The sequence below is a fragment of the Nomia melanderi genome, chromosome 11 (genome assembly GCF_051020985.1).
Source record: "Nomia melanderi isolate GNS246 chromosome 11, iyNomMela1, whole genome shotgun sequence".
Classification (NCBI taxonomy): Eukaryota; Metazoa; Arthropoda; class Insecta; order Hymenoptera; family Halictidae; genus Nomia; species Nomia melanderi.
In genome coordinates this window covers 7,371,417-7,392,203 of record NC_135009.1, presented here as the reverse complement: position 1 = coordinate 7,392,203, position 20,787 = coordinate 7,371,417, and the positions used below count along the sequence as shown (strand labels likewise).

The 20,787-nt window shown below is 40.6% G+C and overlaps 1 long non-coding RNA gene across 5 annotated transcripts in view; it reads right to left on the bottom strand.

The window, feature by feature from the left end:
- LOC116428853 (uncharacterized) overlaps positions 1-20,787 on the bottom strand; it is a 94,806-nt gene that overhangs the window by 30,063 nt on the left and 43,956 nt on the right. The window lies entirely within an intron of this gene.

The following is a 20,787-nucleotide window of genomic DNA, read 5'->3' as shown; positions in this document are numbered from 1 at the left end:
AATTAATGGAATTAATAATCCGTCCTCCTATTCTATTTTCGTGCCTACGTGTCACTCGGAAGTTCACTTACAAAAGAACGAAACAAGAATCCATCCTAAAAAATTAAAAGAAATTTATTTGTTCAATGTTTCCTTTACTAAAGTTGGTGATAATTATCAAATTTGAACGTTAAAAAACAAAATCTTAGATAAGTTACAATGATTATTCAAAACATATATCTACAAACCTTGAATTCGATAAAACAATTGTAGCACCACCTGCAGAATTAAGTTTTAACCACAAAGGTAATAACATAATCGCGTTATTAACCAAAAGGTTTAACAACAGAAGCACTCTTTAAATATTTAAAATGAAAAAGTAACTCACACCCTTTGACTTTTAAACCCTCCGATCGTCCTACTAACATACCCCAAACAAAATCCACAAGACAAAAACAAGAAACCTCCAAAAAACTCCAAAACAAAAGATCATCCCACTGATCCAAGAATGACATACAAAAGGAGTAAGTCAAGAAAATCGTTGGCGGGGGGTAAGAAACAACCGCGTCTCGTCAGAAATCGGGAAGTCACGTCACAAAGGGTGTCCGATGGGGGTTCGAGGGTGAGATTAGGTGAAATGGACACGGGGGAGGAAGAATGTCGAGGTATACCAGCGAGACAAAGAAAGAGGCAGCCGGACAATACTGGTGAAAGAAGGGGATGATGGTGGGAGCTAGGGTGGAGGTAGGGAGCAAGAAAGAGAGAGAGGGGGGAGGAGGGAGAAGCAGCTAGAAGAAGAGGATCGGTAGGCGCCTCGTTTCGCTTCATAACGACCTTCGGCGTTGTCGGTGTTGCTTTTCCCGACCCTCCGAGGCGAAAGAGAGTCGTCGACTACTTGTCCTACAATGAGGACCGCCGCCACGCCAGGAGGTGGTCCCTGACCGGAATAACGAGCCGAGAAAGACGGAGGAACGGGGCCCCATGTCCTTCGGTCCGCTTCACTTTGCTGCATTTCGCTGCACCGCAGACTCGAGGGGAGACGTAACGACCCTTGAAATCGTTTGCACCCTGCCCGAGGGACGGAGAGGCCGAGCCCGGGGCTGACGAAGGCTCTTTTTAACACTCTGCGGTCCCGCGGTCCACTCTCGCAACCGCTCGCGCGGTCGCTGTTTTCCTTCGGAACCACTGAAACTTTCCTGACGTTTCCTTTTACCGTTTCGCTAACGGTCAGAAGCTTTGCTGAATTTTAACGTTAATATGGAATCTTTTCGTTTCCCGGTGTTGCGAAGGTGGGGGAGGGTTTCAATGGAGAACGCGAGGAGAAGAATTTTTGAATTAATGGTTTAAAGTCCGTCAGTATTACGCGTTGCTAGGATGTTCGCAAAATGGAGGACCACAGCGATTCTACCAAATGTTCACGAGGACATAATAAATCGTACAGAAAATATAAATATTACTGCATTTACGAGGGTTAATAAAAAGAGAAACGTATCACATCTGATGCGTTCCAAAGTTAGCATTAGTTAACGACTGAATCGATCAACGAAATAGAATTATAAATTCTAGAAAACCATTAAATTGAAAACAACGAAGGAAACGGTACTTGTTGATTGTCCATAAATCCGCTTCCCTTCGCTAAAATTTATTCCTGTCGAGTTTGCAATCTGAAATCGACGAATACAGGGATCGATGTGACTAAATGCCCGATTGGATCTCAATTTAATCGGTAATAATATTCACAGGCGATAACTATCGACGAAGATCCACGCGAGATGGGTGGCGGCGGGCGAGTAGGATTTCTCTCGGTTTCCGGAAACGGCCGACTGGAAGCGGACATTGCGCCGGGCCGGCCGTAAATTCGCGCGGTTCTGCGTCACAATTTTGCAGGGACGTTAATCGTCGTTGCTGTCGCGACGTTGAAATATCGTTAGCCGGTTAACGAGGACAGGGAGCGCGCGCGCGTAGCGTGTGTCGGGTGTCCCCCCTGAGTCTACGAGATCGCCGAGCGTGGATCATTCAGGATTCAAGACACAGAACGCGCGACACTCACGCTAAACTGCGAATTTCTATAGCCGTGCTTCTACAGGCTTTTTGTTCCGTACGGTATGAGAATATCTTTTTTAACGAGACAGATGTGAACACGGGACTACGTGTGGTTGCTGTCGGACAGCCTCGTTGCGCGCAAAAGTGGAGGTTTCGTCTTTCTGAAAGCGACTTTTTTTATGACAGTAGAATTATGTAATATGTAAAAGTATTCTTGATGTTATGTAATGACGATGAACTACAGATCACCAAGGATGACGTGACAAATTTTAGTTGCTCGGTATTTTGGGTTTCTCTGATTGTTTGGACCTCTTCGGATCTGTGGAAGCTTTTAAATCCTTAGGATCTTTAGCACCTTTTGCATTCATTGTGTCTTGAGAATTGCTTGTGTCCCTCAAATTTTTAGGAGTTGTTAAATCCCTACGAGATCTTGAGTCTCTCGGATCTTCATAGCTGCTTTGGTATCTCATTGGCATTTCAAAGATTGCATAGACTTCTTGGACATTTAGGGTATTCTGAATCTCCAAGGCTTTTTGGAGATTTTTCGTAGCGATTGCAGCCTCAACTCTCTTGTATCTCAAACATCCAACAGAACTCGAGTTATTCCAAATATCACATAGAAAATAAGTTCCCACGAAAAATGACATCATCCGAATCACAACGCGCAAAGCGTTAAAAAGTCACGGCGCATTATTCCCGAAGCAAAATCGAAGGTAAGTCTTGACAAACGGTCCAGCGAGTGTTAAGGATCATTAACTGAATTTCCCTGGTAATTGGTCCAGATTAAACGGAAAGTCCTGGCTCGGTTGTGGATGCGAACCGGCGCAAAAGGAGAGCCCGGCCATGAATACGGCGGAAAAGACCTTTCATGCTATAAATCCGTAGTCCTCCTGACCTTGTTAAACCCGTATCTCGGGAAGATCTTCAGCACGTACGGCAGGTTTCAAGAGCATACTTGCCACCTGGCGGCGAACTATCTTCGCCTTCCCCCCTACGTGCCTCTTCCTTTCGCAGTTACGCGGCAAAAACTAGTCGCATGCTTAGCTAAATGCTCTCCCGTTCCTTGTCCTTGGTCCTCGTCCTTTTAGAAAGAAGCCGAAGGAGCAGAGCCTCCGCCGAGCACGCCCGCGCGCGCGCACTCCTCAATCTCTACCGAGTTATTCGCGTTCCGTTGAGATCGACGCCCGATCCAGAAGAAACGTAAAACCCGACCCAAGAAAGACGCGCGACCGTGAAGCATCCCCTATTCCCGCGCTTGACGCTTCGTCCTGGCTGCGATTCGCCACTACCGGCCTTCGAATTTATTCTCTTTAACCTTGTCATTTGTAACATAACATTCAAATAAAAATAGATATACATCTACATTACTGAAATTCTGTTTAAACATTGTAGAATTGTACATTTTCCTTATTATTGTGATCAAACGTGATATAGACATAATACTGTCCCCTATCCTCTAAGCAAGCTATGTCTAATCCTAAATTCCTTATGTTTCAAGTCGGGAAAACTTTCCTAAGCAAATGTAGAATCAGTTATATATAATACATCGAGTGAACATATTCATTAGGATCTACGAGATGCAATAACAGCTAACAAATTTACAATAAGTCTTGGCTGTCTTCAACCCCTAATCCCTCAACGGTCAGTCCCTTCACTCGTTAAGCATTTGCTTCTTCTGAAAAAAGTGAATAATACAGTTAACAGAGGAAAACGAACAATTGAGTTCATCTAGGAATCGGTACTAGAAAGGAGGAACAAAGACGAAAAGAACTTCGATGACCAACCGATGCGGTGGAGAACCGTCACCGGGAGTGGCCTTGAACCGTCCAATTCACCCGCCTCCGCTCAAGTACGTTCATCGCGGAGTAGTCGTGCACGTCGGCTACGATGCTCGATGGCGCGTGACGTCGTGACGTCATAATCCTAGTCGCGACTTGCAACGGAGCCACGGGATCTATTCGCGGTGCGCCGCGCGGCCCGTCGTCGCCCGCCAGATGGAGGATAACGGTTCCCGCCGTTCCCGTTTTCTCGCTCCGTCCGCCCGATTTTCTTCTCCCTTTCCCCCGCTCTCCACCTTCACGGGCGCGCCTCCGAAAATTTATTCGCCAAAGACGCAGTCCCGAGGCTCGACGAGGTTGATCGAACCGTGACGAAACCGATTCGTCGTCGGAACACGTCGAATAACTCGTGTCTTCTTGACATGCCCATGAACTAATTAATTCGTTACCATACAGTATCGTGTCAGACTTGTAAGAAACACGTCAAAAAATTAATAAAAACAAATGTCACCAATTTTGATTAAATTCTAGCTAAATACCATTTTTGTGTTACCGATTGTTAGGCTGTAACACTTTGACTACCACGTCATTAGATTTCAGACGGCACCATTTTTTACGTAAACTTAGATACTCGTTTTCTTGATGACGTGTCGAACGAACCAAATATTGTTGGATGTATGAGACATAAGAAAGATAGTAGAGCAATTGTCGTGAAGTATCTTGATTTCTTAGTTTCTGCTCAATTAAGAAAATTGTTTCGATTGCATAGGAGTTTTGACGAGTGTCTACTTAGCAACCAAAGTGTTAAAGTAAACGCGGATGTTATCAAGAAGTGATCTATTAGAATCATGGATAAGTCTGTTATGAGTTACTGTAAAAGAGAGGGTCAATTAAATTACAAAGGTACTTTTACGAAGTATTGTTAAATAAATGAAAAATAAAAGTGAGAATTGAAATTGGAATTCTACATAAACATCTGCGGTTTGATTATTATATTGTCGTCAGTACATAAACAAATCCTGTTCGCGACTGCGACGATGAACATAAGAAAATCCCATTTCATTCTATTAGTGTAGAGAGACATTGGGTTGTAACATAAATAAGTTAGGTTATATTCGATACTTCTTTTTCTAATCATTAATTTGAGGAAGCGGCGGAATTTAAGTTTAAAACCGACCACAAACGGCCCCTTGGCGATCACAGTTATGCGCGTTCATGGCGAGTCGTAACTGAATTCCCGGAATTAAAACATGTTTATACTTGCCACCGAATTTATTTATGTTACAACCCGATGAACAGACGCGATAAAGGCTCACGATACGCGAATGTTAGCGAGATTATAACTGATTGGCGCGATTGCGTCGTAAAGGGATGTGTTTTATTAAGAGGAAGAGTTTAGTTAATAAGAGACGACGAAAAGAGTATCGGGTTGCATGTTTTATTTACATAATCGATTACTTATATTTTGATGCCCCTTGATAAATACCATTATAAATTCTTAATAAACAGCTTGACGTTTCTTAATAAATGGATCGTTTACAAGTCGCAGTGACTGTAACTCCGCTTTCTGAATATTTTCAAATTTAAATGCTAAGATACATAATCGTTTCATTACCTATACAGTTTTACTCGTTCATTTTTCCAGTTTTTCATTTGAAAAATCAATCACCTTCTTTCGTGTTCCTCTATAAACAGCTGTCATCAATAGAATTAGTCTATTGCATTTTAGTGTAAAATCAGAATTTTCAGAGGCACTTTAAAAAAACAAAGATTAAGTAAAAACTGCTTTTTTTATTTAAAACTTCTAATAGATTGAAAATAAGATAACAACAGTCGTAAATTCTTATAAATATTATTCTGCTTTATATTCCACGCACTCATTTTTCAAGAATGCCTAAAATCCACAGTCTAATTATTAATATTTTGGACGTCTCCTGTGTTCGAAACATCAACGGTTTCCGACCGATTAATAACGGAGCACCGCGTCGGGATCGTTTCTTTTTATTGGCCGACCCCGTTGCGCCCGTTAATTAGGATTATCATTTCCGTCGGGAAACCCGAAGGACTTTCGGTGTCGCCGTGCTGAAACAATCACGGATCACTCCCTTTCTTTCTTTCTTTCTTTCTTCCCCGCACTTCCGTTCAATCCGACCGCGTCATCGCGTCGCTCCCGTTGCCACAATGGCACCGGGCATGTGTCTAATTAGCGGCTGCTCGCGGTGGAACGCACGGAGACGACAGAAGCACGTTCGTAATCGAAAATAAAAAAACTCGAGCGAAAACGCGTTACATGTGACTCCAACGTTAAACTGCGAATATTTGTACACAAATTCTCATGGCATTTTACAATTTCTCTGTATATTAGAAAGTACAATAGGATCACGATTAATCGAGACGCTATTCTTCCGTGATACAGAGTGCCCAGAGTGTTCCTTCAATTGAAACTGAATAATTTGGATTTGCAGATTCTACGTTGGAATGTATATAATCAAATCTTAGAAATATATTTTGCAAAATTTCTTCTTAATTTTTCATTTATCTCGACTGTTACCTAATTAAATCAGATAATCAAAGTTTTGTATGTAGTTGGCACCTATGTGTAAATTTTTTAGAAAATATGCAAGTTTGAGAATGCTTATGAATATTAATAAATTCTTTTCCAAAAAATAAAAGTACCTATATAATCTTCCTGCATTTTATCGTAAAGCGTATTTTATTTCACATAACAAAAAGGAATTTACTGTCTGTGCAAATCAAAATGTTTTCACCACAAATTTTACCTTTTACATAAAAAGTAGAAATTTATTCTCCATGTTTTATCAAAAATTATACCGAAAATAAATTTTTTTAAAAGTAGTGAGCCAATATTTCAGCTTTCCACGTGTAATAATTGTTTCATAAATTTTCATTTACATACACAATAAATCCTTTCTTTTTATATAAAGAAACAAAATTTGTGGTAAGTGCCGCGAACCAATATCCTGACATTCCAGATATATATGACTCTTAAATTTTCATTCGCATAGACAATAAATTTCTTCTTATTATCTTCTCGTTAATTTTCATGTAACACTATCGCGTCGATACGTGTTTTTCAAATAAACAATTTATGCAAAAATACTATAATATAAAAGGATTAATCGAACAGTTCTTATATAAAACACTGTAAATACTGAAACTGAAAATATCTTTTTATTTATTACTATTCAGCACAATTTTCCTCTCGTAAGTAGTCATTAATAAAAACAGTCATCCACACACTGACAACATTAAGAAATGGCATCATTATGACATAACATTCAAGCTAATCTCCAGTCAACACTAAAACTACCAGACGAGTCAAAATGACCCATTCGTGAATTTTCTTTCTTGCAATTATCGAAAAGGTAACAGATGATTTTCTAAGAAATTATTAAAGAAATTGATTTAGGAATACGCGAACTGAAGAATGAATTAAATAGCATCTCACTCTTGGGGTTTCTGTAGAGAAATTTCAAAAAGTCAATTTATCTACTTAGTAGTTATAATGCTGAGCAACTTTCTTCCTCCTAAAAGATTTGATGTTTAACGCCCATAGTCATTTCTACAAACACTCTAATTCCGGTCATCAAATTCATCGCAGAACGTCGACTGTACCGAAGGAACGTTGTCTATAGGGTGACGAAAATTCTACGAGGATGAGAGTCCTATCGGAAAAGCCCTGTTGCGCGAGAAGGACGCAACGCGCAAGCTGCGCGCTTCGTGCGTCGTTCGGCGCGTGTCGCGGGCCACGGCCAGCTGCCCGCTCATTGTGAAAGGAAAAGGAGGGAAAAATAGTCCCTCGGGAGGGTAGCGGCGCGCCCTGCCCGGATATATCGCGTATAATAGCCCGAAATGGCTAAATTATAGAGAGAGAATCTCGAGTACGCCGACCCTGTTATAACACACGCGTCAAACAAACAACGACAAGCTCACCGACTCTCTCCTATCATTCTTGTTAGATCATCACGTTGTAAACTCGTCGAACACAGACTCCTGGGACTGTGTTAGCGACAGCCGGCAATACGAGGATTATAATTTCGAATTCGGCTGCAAAACAGGATGTCTTTCGGAATTATGAGGGTAGATGTTTTCCCATAATTGTTCCAGATGATATCGATGGAATTTATTAGTAGGGTCAACTGTTTATTGAGGAAACTTCAGTTTCAATGATTTGTTTCTGCAGCTTAGGGATTTGAAATTTATAATTTAATGGAATTGATAATGTTGGAAGGGTTTAGCTTGCTGGTACTAAGATATTAGTTGAAAGGATTGCTGTTTTAATTTTCTTTTTGTCATTAATGTATTTGTAAAGGTGCATTATATCCCAAATTGTTCGAAGAAGTAGTGAATTTATTTATGGAACTTGATAAATGTCGTGTAAAGCTTAAAAAAATGTAGTTTTATCATTTTCATAAGGAATTATGTATAAATTATTTTAAATGTTCAATAGTTCTAGCAATAGCATATTACTAATTAGATAAAAAAATAAACACCATGTACCAAAACTTCTATCGAATTTTTACTTGAATATTTTATTCTGCGATTACGTGAAATCAGCGGGCTAAGTATTCCTGTCATGATTTGAAGATCGAACAACCTCCTTACCGTGTAAATTTAGATCCGAGAAAGAGTCTGATTTCTAAGTACTCTCGTAAAAATGGCTGCCGCGTTACGGCCAATAATAGACGACCGGATTAAAAATAGAGCCAAGTAAATGGCTTTTCCGCTAAAATACCGTGAATCCCTAAAAACAGCTTGAAAATATTCACAACTGAACGAAAATTACGTTAATTTTCATCAAAGAAGATTGCTTATTTCTGTCTTCGCTAAATTGAATCTTTTAAGAAGTAATTAAATTATCAACACGATATTCAATTAAGGAAAAGCATTATATTCGTCGAATTGAAATGAAATTCAATGCTTATACTATTAATTACCCAAAAATATTCCAGAAATTTAATATTCCTTATTACAACAATTCAATCGTTTAACTGATCTTTTGGCAATATGCACAAAATCTAAATAATTAAAGTTAAGGATAACAAAATAGAATATTCTAATTATTCATCACCATCGTGGACCAAAAGTCTCTCACAATAATCTCTCTTCATTCTATCTAATATTCTCTATTTTTACAATTAACTGAATCCTTTAACCTCCTCATCAACAAAACATAAAACATTCGATCAATGCTGTCACACGGTAGAAAATACATAAACGCAATATTCTTCAACGACGATCATCATCGTGGACCACACCTCTTCAACATTTATCATCCTTTATCGCACTATTCTGCGTTCCCAGGATCAATTGAATCCTTCAACCTCTTCGTCATTAATATCCCTTGTATTTCGAATCAACATTTTCCTCCAGCGCAAAATACAAAAATGCAGTATTCTTATTCATCGATCCTCGTCATGGACTAACAACTTCTAATACTAATCCCCCTTTATCACAATATTCACCGTTCCCAGGATCAATTGAATCCTCCGATGATTTTGCCGCCGAAGCCCGTAACATTTCAATAATTTCCCGCAGATACGCCCATTGGGTTCCAATGAAGAACAGAGTTGTAACAATCATCGTGTCATAAACAACGTCCAGGCGAGAGGCACGATCGGGCATTTCGATAGGAAACGGTAAATCCGTCGACCGGTTATCACTTGACACGCAATCGGGAATGGTCCGAAAGGAACCAAGCCGATCCTCCCGTTCGGGAATCCGTCCGCATTTCGATAGGCCCTGCTCCCTTCACAGTTGATTCATTAACTTCTGAGCCGTGGAATCGATAAAAATCGCGACACGAGACGTCATTGATGCACTATACACGCGAGCAAATGGGATTAAGATTTTCCGCATCGGCGAAACGAATTTGTCAATAGCTCTAGAAGGAGTTTATCGATGGCTTGAATCGATTAACAGTTATTTGATCGGTTGGACATACAAAATGTAATCTGTTCAACGTTACTTTGTTAAGGCAATATTTCATCCATTCTCTTGATGTTCCTAATACGATAATCGATATAATGAGAAAATAGCGACAAAGTTGCTAATAACTTGTTTTATTCAAAACTGAAGTATACAAGGATTCCAGTGATTCCAATGAAAGGCGGGGAAAATAGAAGCTGCCTTGAGATATTTGAAATGTTTCCATTTTCGTATCAGACACACAATGAATCGATACCACCCAATTTGACCCAGACCAAGGAAATCTCATTTTTACGTTTGATCAATTAATTACCGACAATGCAGTGTCCGAAAGGAAAATAAGTATCACGCAATTAGTGGCTATTTTTCGGAGCACGCTCGAACGAGAATTATCGGAAGAGGAATGGAAGGAAGGGGGTGAAAGGAAGGAAAAGAGAGTGAGAGAAAGAGGGAAGGTATTTCAATGAAGACTCAAAGGATGCTTCGCACGAGAGGATCTGATCTTGAGATCTACGTCGAATCAATGACCGGCTGAGAGCCTTGTCTCAGGAAAGAGGGTCTGAAGAAAGAGAAGAAGAGGGTTACTGAAGCGACGAGTTGCGCAAAAACCAACCGAATGAATCTTCGGCCCGCACTCGGCCCGAGCTCGGTCGAGTCCTTTCTCTCTTTCTCACTCTTTCTCGCTCCCTTTCTCTATCTCTCTCTCTCTCTTTCTCCCTCACTCTTTCTCGCTCCCTTTCCCCTCTCTGTCACTCATTCCCGTCCCCGGGACTCAGTAAGGAAACAAGGAAAGCAGAAAAGAGAGCTCTCTGCCCCGAGTGCCGTAAATAATTGTTCCGCCTGCTTCGCGGAACTCGAAATATTTCATTTTATTGCCACGGCGACCGTGATGCTGCTGAAATTGTTGCACGCAATTGTTAACTCGGCGATCGGCCAAAGGGAAACATTATTACACCAATTTTCTTCTATTCTTTTATTGGGCTTCTGGGTGATTATAGTTTTTTTTCGTTCGGAATCGTTCGCTTGTTTTAGCTCCTCAGCTTGCAGCTTAGATGGTCCAACACATTCAATGATTCCTTTCATTTTGTGGTATCGCGATTGAGAGCTTCGTGCATCTGTAATTATGAATTTTAACAAATGATTTCGATTGCCTTATACTCTCGTATTCGAAAGAAGAAACTGCTTCATTGCACTTTTCTCGTTTGAATGCACTTCAGTTTGTAAATCTTGACTGAGATGGAAATTGAAAGTTTTGAAACATGCAATTTATTTCTCATATATTTGCACGCAATGTCTATATCAAACACTACACTTCTGTGATGCACTGCTCAATGAATGAATTAAGGAAATCAAACAATATTTTAATAAAACGATCTTTACAAACGTTCACAAAGGACTAAATATATGAATACAAAACTGGTCCAAAGTTGCCGGTCTCACCCTTGAAAACACCCTTATCAAGACAGAGAAAAAAAAGGAGAGAATCTCGGCGTTATTTGAAATAAGGCTCACGAAGAATTAGCCCGAGGATCATTCGGGAATATTTCTCATATAGAGGAGGAATGAAGGTAGTAACGAGGCATAATTAAAGGCAACGGCGGTATTAAAATGCTACGAGGAACAGTGGCCGGTGCTCGTGCTACCGGTCAGGCGACATTATGCTGGCTAGATGTGCCCGGGGGATAGGATTACTCAGCGACACCGGAGACTCGTGAAAACCGAGCATAAGGCCTTTAAATCCGGTATCAAGAAGAACCGTGACGATTGCGTGTGTCTCTCGGAGACCGGCGAATTGCGCCGTATGTCGGCCTCGTCGAGTAAACAGTCGCTACGGCTCGGGAAATCCTTGGCTCAGGATTCCCCCCGGCCGATTCGCACGCCTCGAACGTCTCATCCGTAATAATTAGACCGCACAGCTTTACTAAAAAAAACCCTGCGCTTTTCGTTGGATGTTCTAGAAACAAATGGAACGGGGCAGGGATTTCTTTCGCCGATTCGAAGAATTCTTGTAATTCTCTTTGTTCCTTTTCATTACTCAATCGACTTTAATAACGCTCGTGTGGTTTCTGAAACTCGAATTCAAACAATTTCTGATTCTATCGTAGAATCTATTTAAATTCAAATGCAAGGGAATTGATTATTTATATTTACGATTTGTTCGTTTGAAATTGTGTAAACCATTTAAATCTACAATCTCAATTGTTTCAAGATTTTTAGAAAATCCAATAATATTCAAACAACACGAGTATCAACCGTTTACAGGAACAAAGGAAAACAAATAAACTCCTGTTTCACGTTTCAGCACGCAACAACCAGGAAGATCTACATACCATTAAATCGATTAAACAAATATTCCCACTCTAATAAACAAAAATATTCAATACAATTCTAGGCTCGAACAGTTCGAACGGTCCGAATAAACTCACACTCAAGCTTCGAACAACACGATCTCGGGTCGCGGTTCCAAAATGGAGTCCTAAAGCGGCCCAGCAGACCGAGACCGTAATAAGGACCGCGGAAAGGGGTCGAACCCGAGGAATTCCGCAAACTGGATCAGCGCTCGCGGTCCCGTGTACCGAGAGTAGTATCGATGGTGGCGATCACCGTGTTCCAGAAGAGGCCCCGGCGGATTTACATGAATCCCCAGGCCGCGGCACAGGTATCGCCGCGTCGAATCGGCCGGATTCCTTCGGGCTGTTCGCAACGCGGCACCGGAGAGCACCGCTAGCAGCGCGGAGAAAGAGGAAAAGCTGTGGCGCGCAGACACGGTACAGCGGGGGTGAAAGAGAGAAAAGAGAGAAAAAACGGCGAGCCGGCATCGCCGTTACTCAAAGAGACGACGACTCCGCGCGTTGATTTACAGCTTACTAAATAGACGCCCCTCGCGGGGTTCACGATACGTTGCCGCGACGCGAAGTACTGAGAATCGGTTGAAAAGGGATTGGTTCGGTTTCTATCGATATTTTTGTTATACGATCGATTTAATACTAGAATTATGGGATGATTTAAAATGGCTTAGTCCTGATTTTTTTCTATTACAATTGTTGAAGATATAATTGTTAATTATTATGAATTATTGGTAGATTGTAGTTTGAGGGAAATTGTGAGATTAGGAAGCTTTGAGGTAGAAGTTTGATAGTTTTCTGATTTGCGATTTAATTTGCGAAGACTGAACAATTTCAGGGTTTAAAATTTGAGGATTTTCACGTTCATTTCGTGTTAATTATTGTTTATTGTTTACTACGGTTTGTTCCGTTAGCGCATGCTACTGTTCTTTACAGTTAAATTAGTTGAAAGGGAGGACTATTTGAATAATCTTAATATTCAATTGCTGAAGGAAATATAAGCTTACGGTTGCGTGAGAAATGAATAAAATAAAGCAATTCTAGCGGATCCCCCTACCTTTCCGATAAATTCGCCCGTATTCACCCAGATTCCCGAAATATCAGGTTGCAACGCATTTAAACTCAGTAACAAACATAAACACGTTCCAATTCCAAGAGTTCAGTTCTGACTCGTTTAAATCAGCTCTACGTAACTCCTCCCTCAGACTATAAAAAAGAGAAACGTCAGATACAACAAAAATTATGCGCGTTGTAGCTCGACACGTTGAATGCCACGGGACTCACCGATGACCGTCACTCGACTTTTCGGTGACGTAGTAAAGGTCACCGATAATCCCCAGCCAAACCAAATTCCTGTGATCCGTTCAAACTAAACGATACCTATTCACAAACTTTTTAATTTGATTATTTAATATTTTTAATACTCTATCCTGTAATATTCTCAATATTTTATTATTTAATATATTTCATATTCTATAATTCAATCTTCTCACTATTTGATTATACAATATTTTTACTTGTCTATTATCAATCGTTAATCTTCCAAGTAAACATTGACACAAGATAAGTATCAAATTCCTTCTTTTTTCTAATAAATCGTTAATGGCAAAGCAGTTGTACCAAGCGCTGTTGTGAAAGAAGTCACAGGACAAGGGGTTAACATCGTTAGTCAGCCGGATTCCTGAATAATCGTCGAATACAGTTTTTCCAGGTAACGATTTATCCAGAAACTTCGCCGAAAATCGTATTCCTGGGTTCCTGTTGTAGGAGATCCATTGTGTCTGCGGTGTGGCGCGATCCGTTCCGCGGCCTTGCTCGAGTGTATTACATTCGAATCTCGGGGAGAAACGAGCCGAGATCGAGAGGGAGAAAGAGAGTGAGAGAGAGAGGAAGAGAGAAAGAGGAAGATAGAGATACTTAGAAAGGGAGCGAGATATCGAAATGGGTGAAAGAAGGAGAGAGAACGATGGAGGGAGGTGGTACAGTTGCTGGCACGTGCCTCCTCGCCGGGTTTGACTTTCTGCGCGAATACTAATTACTAGATCCTGCTCCGAGATCGTTCAACCGAGGTCCTTGAATAACATATTTGCGCAGTCGAGGGATCGAAGCGGGCCCTCGCTATACATATAACCCACCACTCTCTTTTTCTCCCTGGCTGCTTGTCCGTCTATTTTTCTTTCTTCTCTTTTACGCGCAGGAGCTTATTGCGCAATCAGACATGTATTCGCGATATTGTTTATATTTGATTAATATATATATATAGAATTTTAGAAATACGAAGAAAATTAGAGATAGAGTGTAAGGTGATATATATGGCAGAGGAAGTAATAGCGTATCATCGAACGTGTTTACTGTTCACTATATTTGTATCAGTTAATTCGTTTCCGGTGGAACGTGTTTTTGTCGCGATTCGAGAATTAGAATTTGGAGTTTTCAGGATTGACCTATAAAAATAACTACAGATATATGTTATTACGTCGGTCGGTAATGTATTAAACCATTTATTTGCGAAATTAACTAACTCCTCAAGATGCGAACTAAACTCCAGGGGAAGTTTGCTTGGTTTCTGTGAAAGTATATTTCATGTAGAAATACGTTTGTAGGGGTGAATTATTGGAAATGTATAAAAAATAATAGGTCTAAAACTATTGTAACGAATCCAGTAACATTTGTTAATGAAAATCAATATATATGGACACATTCCAATGAACTTAGTATCACTCACGCAAATAAGACAAATTTTTTGAAACTCAAGTATGTAGGAAACAATTCCTAAAACAAAATGTACATTCATTAGGTTAGCCAAAAAATCTCGTCGAATTTCTAAATGAAGTTTAAAGAATTCTTCGTTCAATTAAGCTTCACTGAACCATGCGAATTAAATTACCTTTTAGCACGTTGGCTACCATGTAAGGGCCATCGATGACCAACGTCTCTAAATCATTCGTAAACAATTATAATATCTAACAGGATTGGTACCGCATAAAAAATTTTATAACGTCAGTTGATAACGATGTAATGTAAAGATTATAATACCAAATAGTTAATAATTGTTCCTACTTATCTTTACCAAGAAAGAACAAATCTTATATAACACTCTCAAAATTTTCATAGCAATTAACCTGTTAATTCACTTACCTATAACATTTATTCGCGCTTTATAATACAAACGATCATTAAAACGACAAGACATTTTAACCAACCTAATACAAAACAATGACTCCAACTACAGATAAGTACAACACGAGCACGTATTCCAGAAGATCTGGAGATATTATAGCGACTCCGGAGAATGATCGTAGCAGGAGGTAAAGCAGAGAGACGAGGACTTTCGAATGCCGCGTAGAACGAACCTGGGGCCGAAGGTCGTGCTCACCACCTGTTGCACAATCGACCAAAAGTCACGCACGAAAGAAGATTAAGGGAGGTCTATCTCTCTCTTTCTCTCTCTTTCCCTCTTTTCCTCGCTCAGTCTAACTCTCCCTCTCTCTTTTTCTATTTTTTTTCCCGCGCGCGAATTCGCGGCGCGGGCAATCGTCTCGTGCGCGAGGAGAGCTCGTCGACCCGTGACTATCGCGCGATTCGCCGCATGTTAATGGAGTCCGTGACGCAACCACGCCGGCTAATTGGTTACCGGATCCGCGGTGGATCGTGGCGATTTTCTCGGAGATACTTTCAGCCGATCCGCTGCGAGTGCTTTCTCCCGACAGAGATTTCTTATCTGATTTTTCCGGCGAAACTATTTGGGCGATAAGTGAATTATCGAATTGATTGCGAAAGTTCTGGTAGCACTGTTTCTGTGTACCCTGAATGGTTCGAGGGTCGCTCGGTGTAGGTAGCATGATGATGTTTTTGATATTTTTGTATGTTTGTTTGGTGATTGTTGGAAAATGGAGGAGTTTTAAGGATAGTTAGATAGATAAATAAGTAAATTGTATGATAAACAAATAGATTCGATGAGTTCACTAGCTTTTTATCATTTGTTTATTTTGTCGTTTGATCTTGCCATAGAAGTTACAAAGAAGTGAATTGTATGAAATAATTAGTAATTTAATTAATGTAGATATTGTCTTTTTATTTTGAATTTGTGATTCTTTGTGAGTTTCAGGCAAAACAGCAATGAAAGTTCACGAAGCAGATCTATTGGTTACATTTTTTGGATTTTTCAAAAGCTCTTTAGTGCCAAAGCACTTTGTTTTTACCTTCTGGTTTATGGTGGCTATTTGAGAAATAACTACAATGTGGTTAAACTAAGACCCGACGATGTGTCCACGAGTATAAATTTTATTATGACAGAATTAAACGTTAATCGCAGAATTTTCGCTGGATTGAAAATCCCACGGGAATCTTATTAAACTTAATTAACTTTTGTTACAAAATGTGCTACAAAATGCTGCAAAACGTAATACACGATAGTATTAAAACTTTGGACTCCGGATTAACAACTTTTGAATTGGTAAATTATGTTCTTGGAAGATGTGCAAAAGTTACATATTACTGCTGCAAAACGTAAGAAAACAGAAAAACATAGAAGGAAAGATTCTAAGAAAAATACCACGTCGACTGCTCGATTCGTCGCGCGTTAATTGCTGCAATATAATGATTTAATGCTACTATTTGCGAAGATATCGGCGTCTCGATTCGTTGAATCGATAGAGAAGCGTATCACTGCCGACAACAGAGTCCAAAGTTAACGCGACCATCGCTAACGACTCTGTTATCGTTCGAATAAGCTTATTTGTCGATCGATAGATCCATACCCGTCATTGATCGCTGATAATTCTGGAACCTTGAATAAGGAATCCTCTGTTAACCGTTGACACCAGGTCTAGAATGGACGCGATACAGAAATTCAGCTTCCTTGAAAGATCATTAATATATTCATCTATTTACTATTCATACAAAGTTCTTGCAAATGTATATAACTTATGGTTGTTTATACATATAACTAGGACTTATAGTATTACAGAAATATAGCGTGAAATGGTAAATAGAAAAACATATGAACTAATCAACTTTTTCCGAAATTTCCAAAAGAAATTAAGACTTGAAAACCTAATATTAACACCAATTTTATTAACTTTTCCAATTGTGTCATACTTCACACTGATCCTTCAAACGAAGTCTATCAACTAACAAATGTCTCGTGTGATTCTTATATCTATTTTGTCTTCCATACCTCCATAATTCCATCAAACCATTACCATCAATTTCTCCCTTGTTTTCTATTTCTCTAAGTTACTTAAGACAACACCATCATCCAAACCACACGACAAAAAGCTACATCTAAGCAACGGTGACGAATCACCTCCCGTTGTTTTATTTCGTTTCGCTGTGTTTGCCGTTCGTCCAGCAGATTAATGAACAAAAAAATGAAGAAAGATTCTAGAAAGATAGAGTCGGCGGCCGACAATGTAGCCCCTGCGAGAAATTATTCGAGAGGGAGACAGGAAACAGCGAGCCTTAGGGGAAGAGGAAAGAAAACGTCTATCAGTTATAACTCGCCGGGAGTTGCAGCTGCGACGAGGCAACCGCAGCGTATCCTCGGCGCAGGAGTGGCGTCCTGAAAGGATGTCATAAGTTACAGACAATTTTCTCCTACGGTCGGCTCCGCGTGCCGACGACGTTCCCGAGACTCGGGAAGGCCGCGGTGGCGGCGGCGGCGGCAGCGGCTTAACGAATTATTTTCTACGATCCTGCGACCGCCGCGGGTTATCCCGCCTCGAGGAAAACGGGCGCCGATAGGACGCGAAAAGTGAAAGTAAAGGATACGCCACCGGAGAGGAAAAAATGGAAAGGACGCGAGCGAAATGCGTAATGAAAGGTGGACTCCGGGGTAACGAGTTCAGAGAAAACGATGCGCGCGATTACAGCGCAGCGTAAAAGGCTACATTATCATTATTAATCGTAAATCGTGAGTTTTATGCCTCCAGTGTCAGTCGTTGTTTTATCCTGTTTTACGCGGAGCTAGTGATTTCGAAGGTATTAATGTACCTCAAGGAAATGGATGTTACGGGCAGGATAATGCAAATTTTAATTAGATTTTTCTTCGAGTGGACAATGGACACTTGTGCGCTCGAGTAATTCTAGGATTTTATGTAACCTTCATTTTTGTATGTAATTATTCTATTTCGATTTAGTAAAGTCTCTGTAAATTCCCATTTGTCTAGCTTTCTTTCATACGGACTGTAATAAAAATCTCGATTATCAAAGAATTTGTTAAATTAAAAAACTCACCAGCGATTTTTCGAATTCTCGATTTCAATTTAAGTAATCAGTGGTTCAACACTTTTATTGATTTCAGTAATGAAAAAGGATAAACTTCGAGCCTACGAAAATCTAGCGCAAAAGAAGTTACCATTTTGTTCAATTTTGCGCAAATCAGTTGAAATATAGTTCAAATGTGCTTTGGTCAAGGAGCTATTTATGGGAGAGGGAAACAAATCAGTGTCGACCATTATCACGTTGTCCGATATCAAAACGAAATCATAGAAAGTAAAAAATAACGCGTGACCGAGTCATAACAGCGGAATGGTAAATTGAACTGCAAGAAGGACAAGTCTCTTTTTGTATAATGACGAATTTCGCCCGGCTTAACGAATTGGGCGGCTAAACAAGCGGTACGACGACCGCGAACGCTGTAATTACACGCTCTGTCGCCGTCGAATTTCATTAGAGCCCGAATGAAGACGGAAAAGGATGGGTGGAGAAAAAAAATAAAGAAAAAGCTCCGATGGATAAAAAAGAAAGAGGAGCCGACCGGTGAACAAGTGAAAATGGGCGACTGCCGCGCGATCGTATCTCGGACCCGAAGCCGCTCGGGTCCGCTTAAAAATTCTGACGCTGTTGAATAGAGCATCGAATGCAACGCGTTGCAGCTGCGACACTGAAATTAATAATGCAAACGAATTATCTGAATTGAACCTGCTAGTTCTCGGCGATCCATGATCAAAGCGAACTCGACATTCGATTTTCTGCCGTTTTCCTTATATTGATTTACTGTACCATGATCCCACCGTACATTATACGATTCTAAAGCTTCCCAAATATGGTACAATAAACTGCAGAAGTGATATGTTAAACTATAGTTGAATTAAGACGCATTGATGCAAATCCCGAAGCAAGAAACTGAGAATACGAACGATTAAAATATGTATTTCAAGCAAAACGAAGAGGTTTTGGTTAAAACTATTTGAAGAAGAAGAAAATTATTTCAATTTACTAGATAAAATATGTTTAAAATTGAAAAAAGAGAAAGATAATATTAAAATACAAAATGAAATACAAGTTTTTCGCCAGTTCCTCCTAATTAAGCGTTCCGAATTCATTCTGCCGGTGGCGTTTCAACATGCAAAAGTACGAAGTAACGCAGTGCGTAATGCGTCCATCTGAATTTTCGGTGAACTTTTTATCTCCGCATCTTCGTTGCTCGAAATTGTTCGATTGGGCGGACAGGTTCGAAAAAGGAAATTCGCTGATAAGCCGAAAGCAGGTGGACGGGCCGCGAAAACGAAGGGGACGGAACGTCGCATCGACTACTGGATATCCGTGAACGCGAGTGCATGACCCGAGGGCCGTCCATTTTGAAAGGCACGCACCTTATCTGCGGCCTTGTGTCACCATCGGCAGTGTATTTTGTCGCAGATAAGAGCTCTGCGGCTTGTACTGCAGCTATTGTTTACAGGCCCGCGCAAATATGGTGGACCCTGCGTTCTCGCGAATCGTAATCACCATTTTCTGGACAACTAGAATTCATAAGATGCATATTATCGTGAATATTATATTTTGCAGATTGCGTTTTTCGTGCATTTCTTATATTAATGAATTTTGTAAGATGTACGGTGGAGCCATCATCGCGAATAACAACGATTAAACGTACTGTTCACTAACTAATGTGGGCAGCTTGTTATTTCATAAAATTATAGACTAACTTTATTTCAAATTTCGAATATTAAACATCAAACAAATTCAACGTTAACCCTTTACCTCGCGGTATCGTCAGCCACTACACGCGATACGGGTTGAAAAGAATAAAATAAGGAAACTAAGAAGAATAATACTGAGAATCATATTTCCAATGTCATTTTAACTACCTCACGCGGACGCTTTTATTACACGCGCTACGTGGAAACAGAAGAGACCAAGTCGTTATGATACCCGCGACTGCCACGGAACCGCGCGGCAAAGACCAAATAATACACAATTATACGCAATACATATTTTACTGGACAGGTGTCGCGATTAGCTCGCGCGTGAACAAAAAGAAAGGGTCGATATATCATTTTAAGTCTTCGGTTGACTGCGGGCAAGCCTCTCGAGGGCTCCTGTAGTTGCTCATCACCGTGAACGGTATCCGAAACGAAAGAATGATCCCCGCGCGATCACGATCGACCTCAAGGACCGCTTCCGGGGCCAGGTGTGGTTCCGCATCCTCCCGCCGTTTCACCTTGCCCCGGCGAACACGTCCCAGCGATGATTGCCCGTGAACCGCGGGTCAAAAGCGCGCCGCTTAATCGGTAGTCGCCGGGATGAGCGAAGCGTCCGCGTCGCGAGGGCAGGTGGAGCTATTTGGAGAACAGCCCACTCGAGAGAGGCCACCGTTTTCCTCTCTTTCTACGGTCTCCGCTCCGTCTCCCTTCATCCGGACAACCTGGGCCCAAGTCGCCTCTCCTCTTCTCTCTCTTCGACTTCTC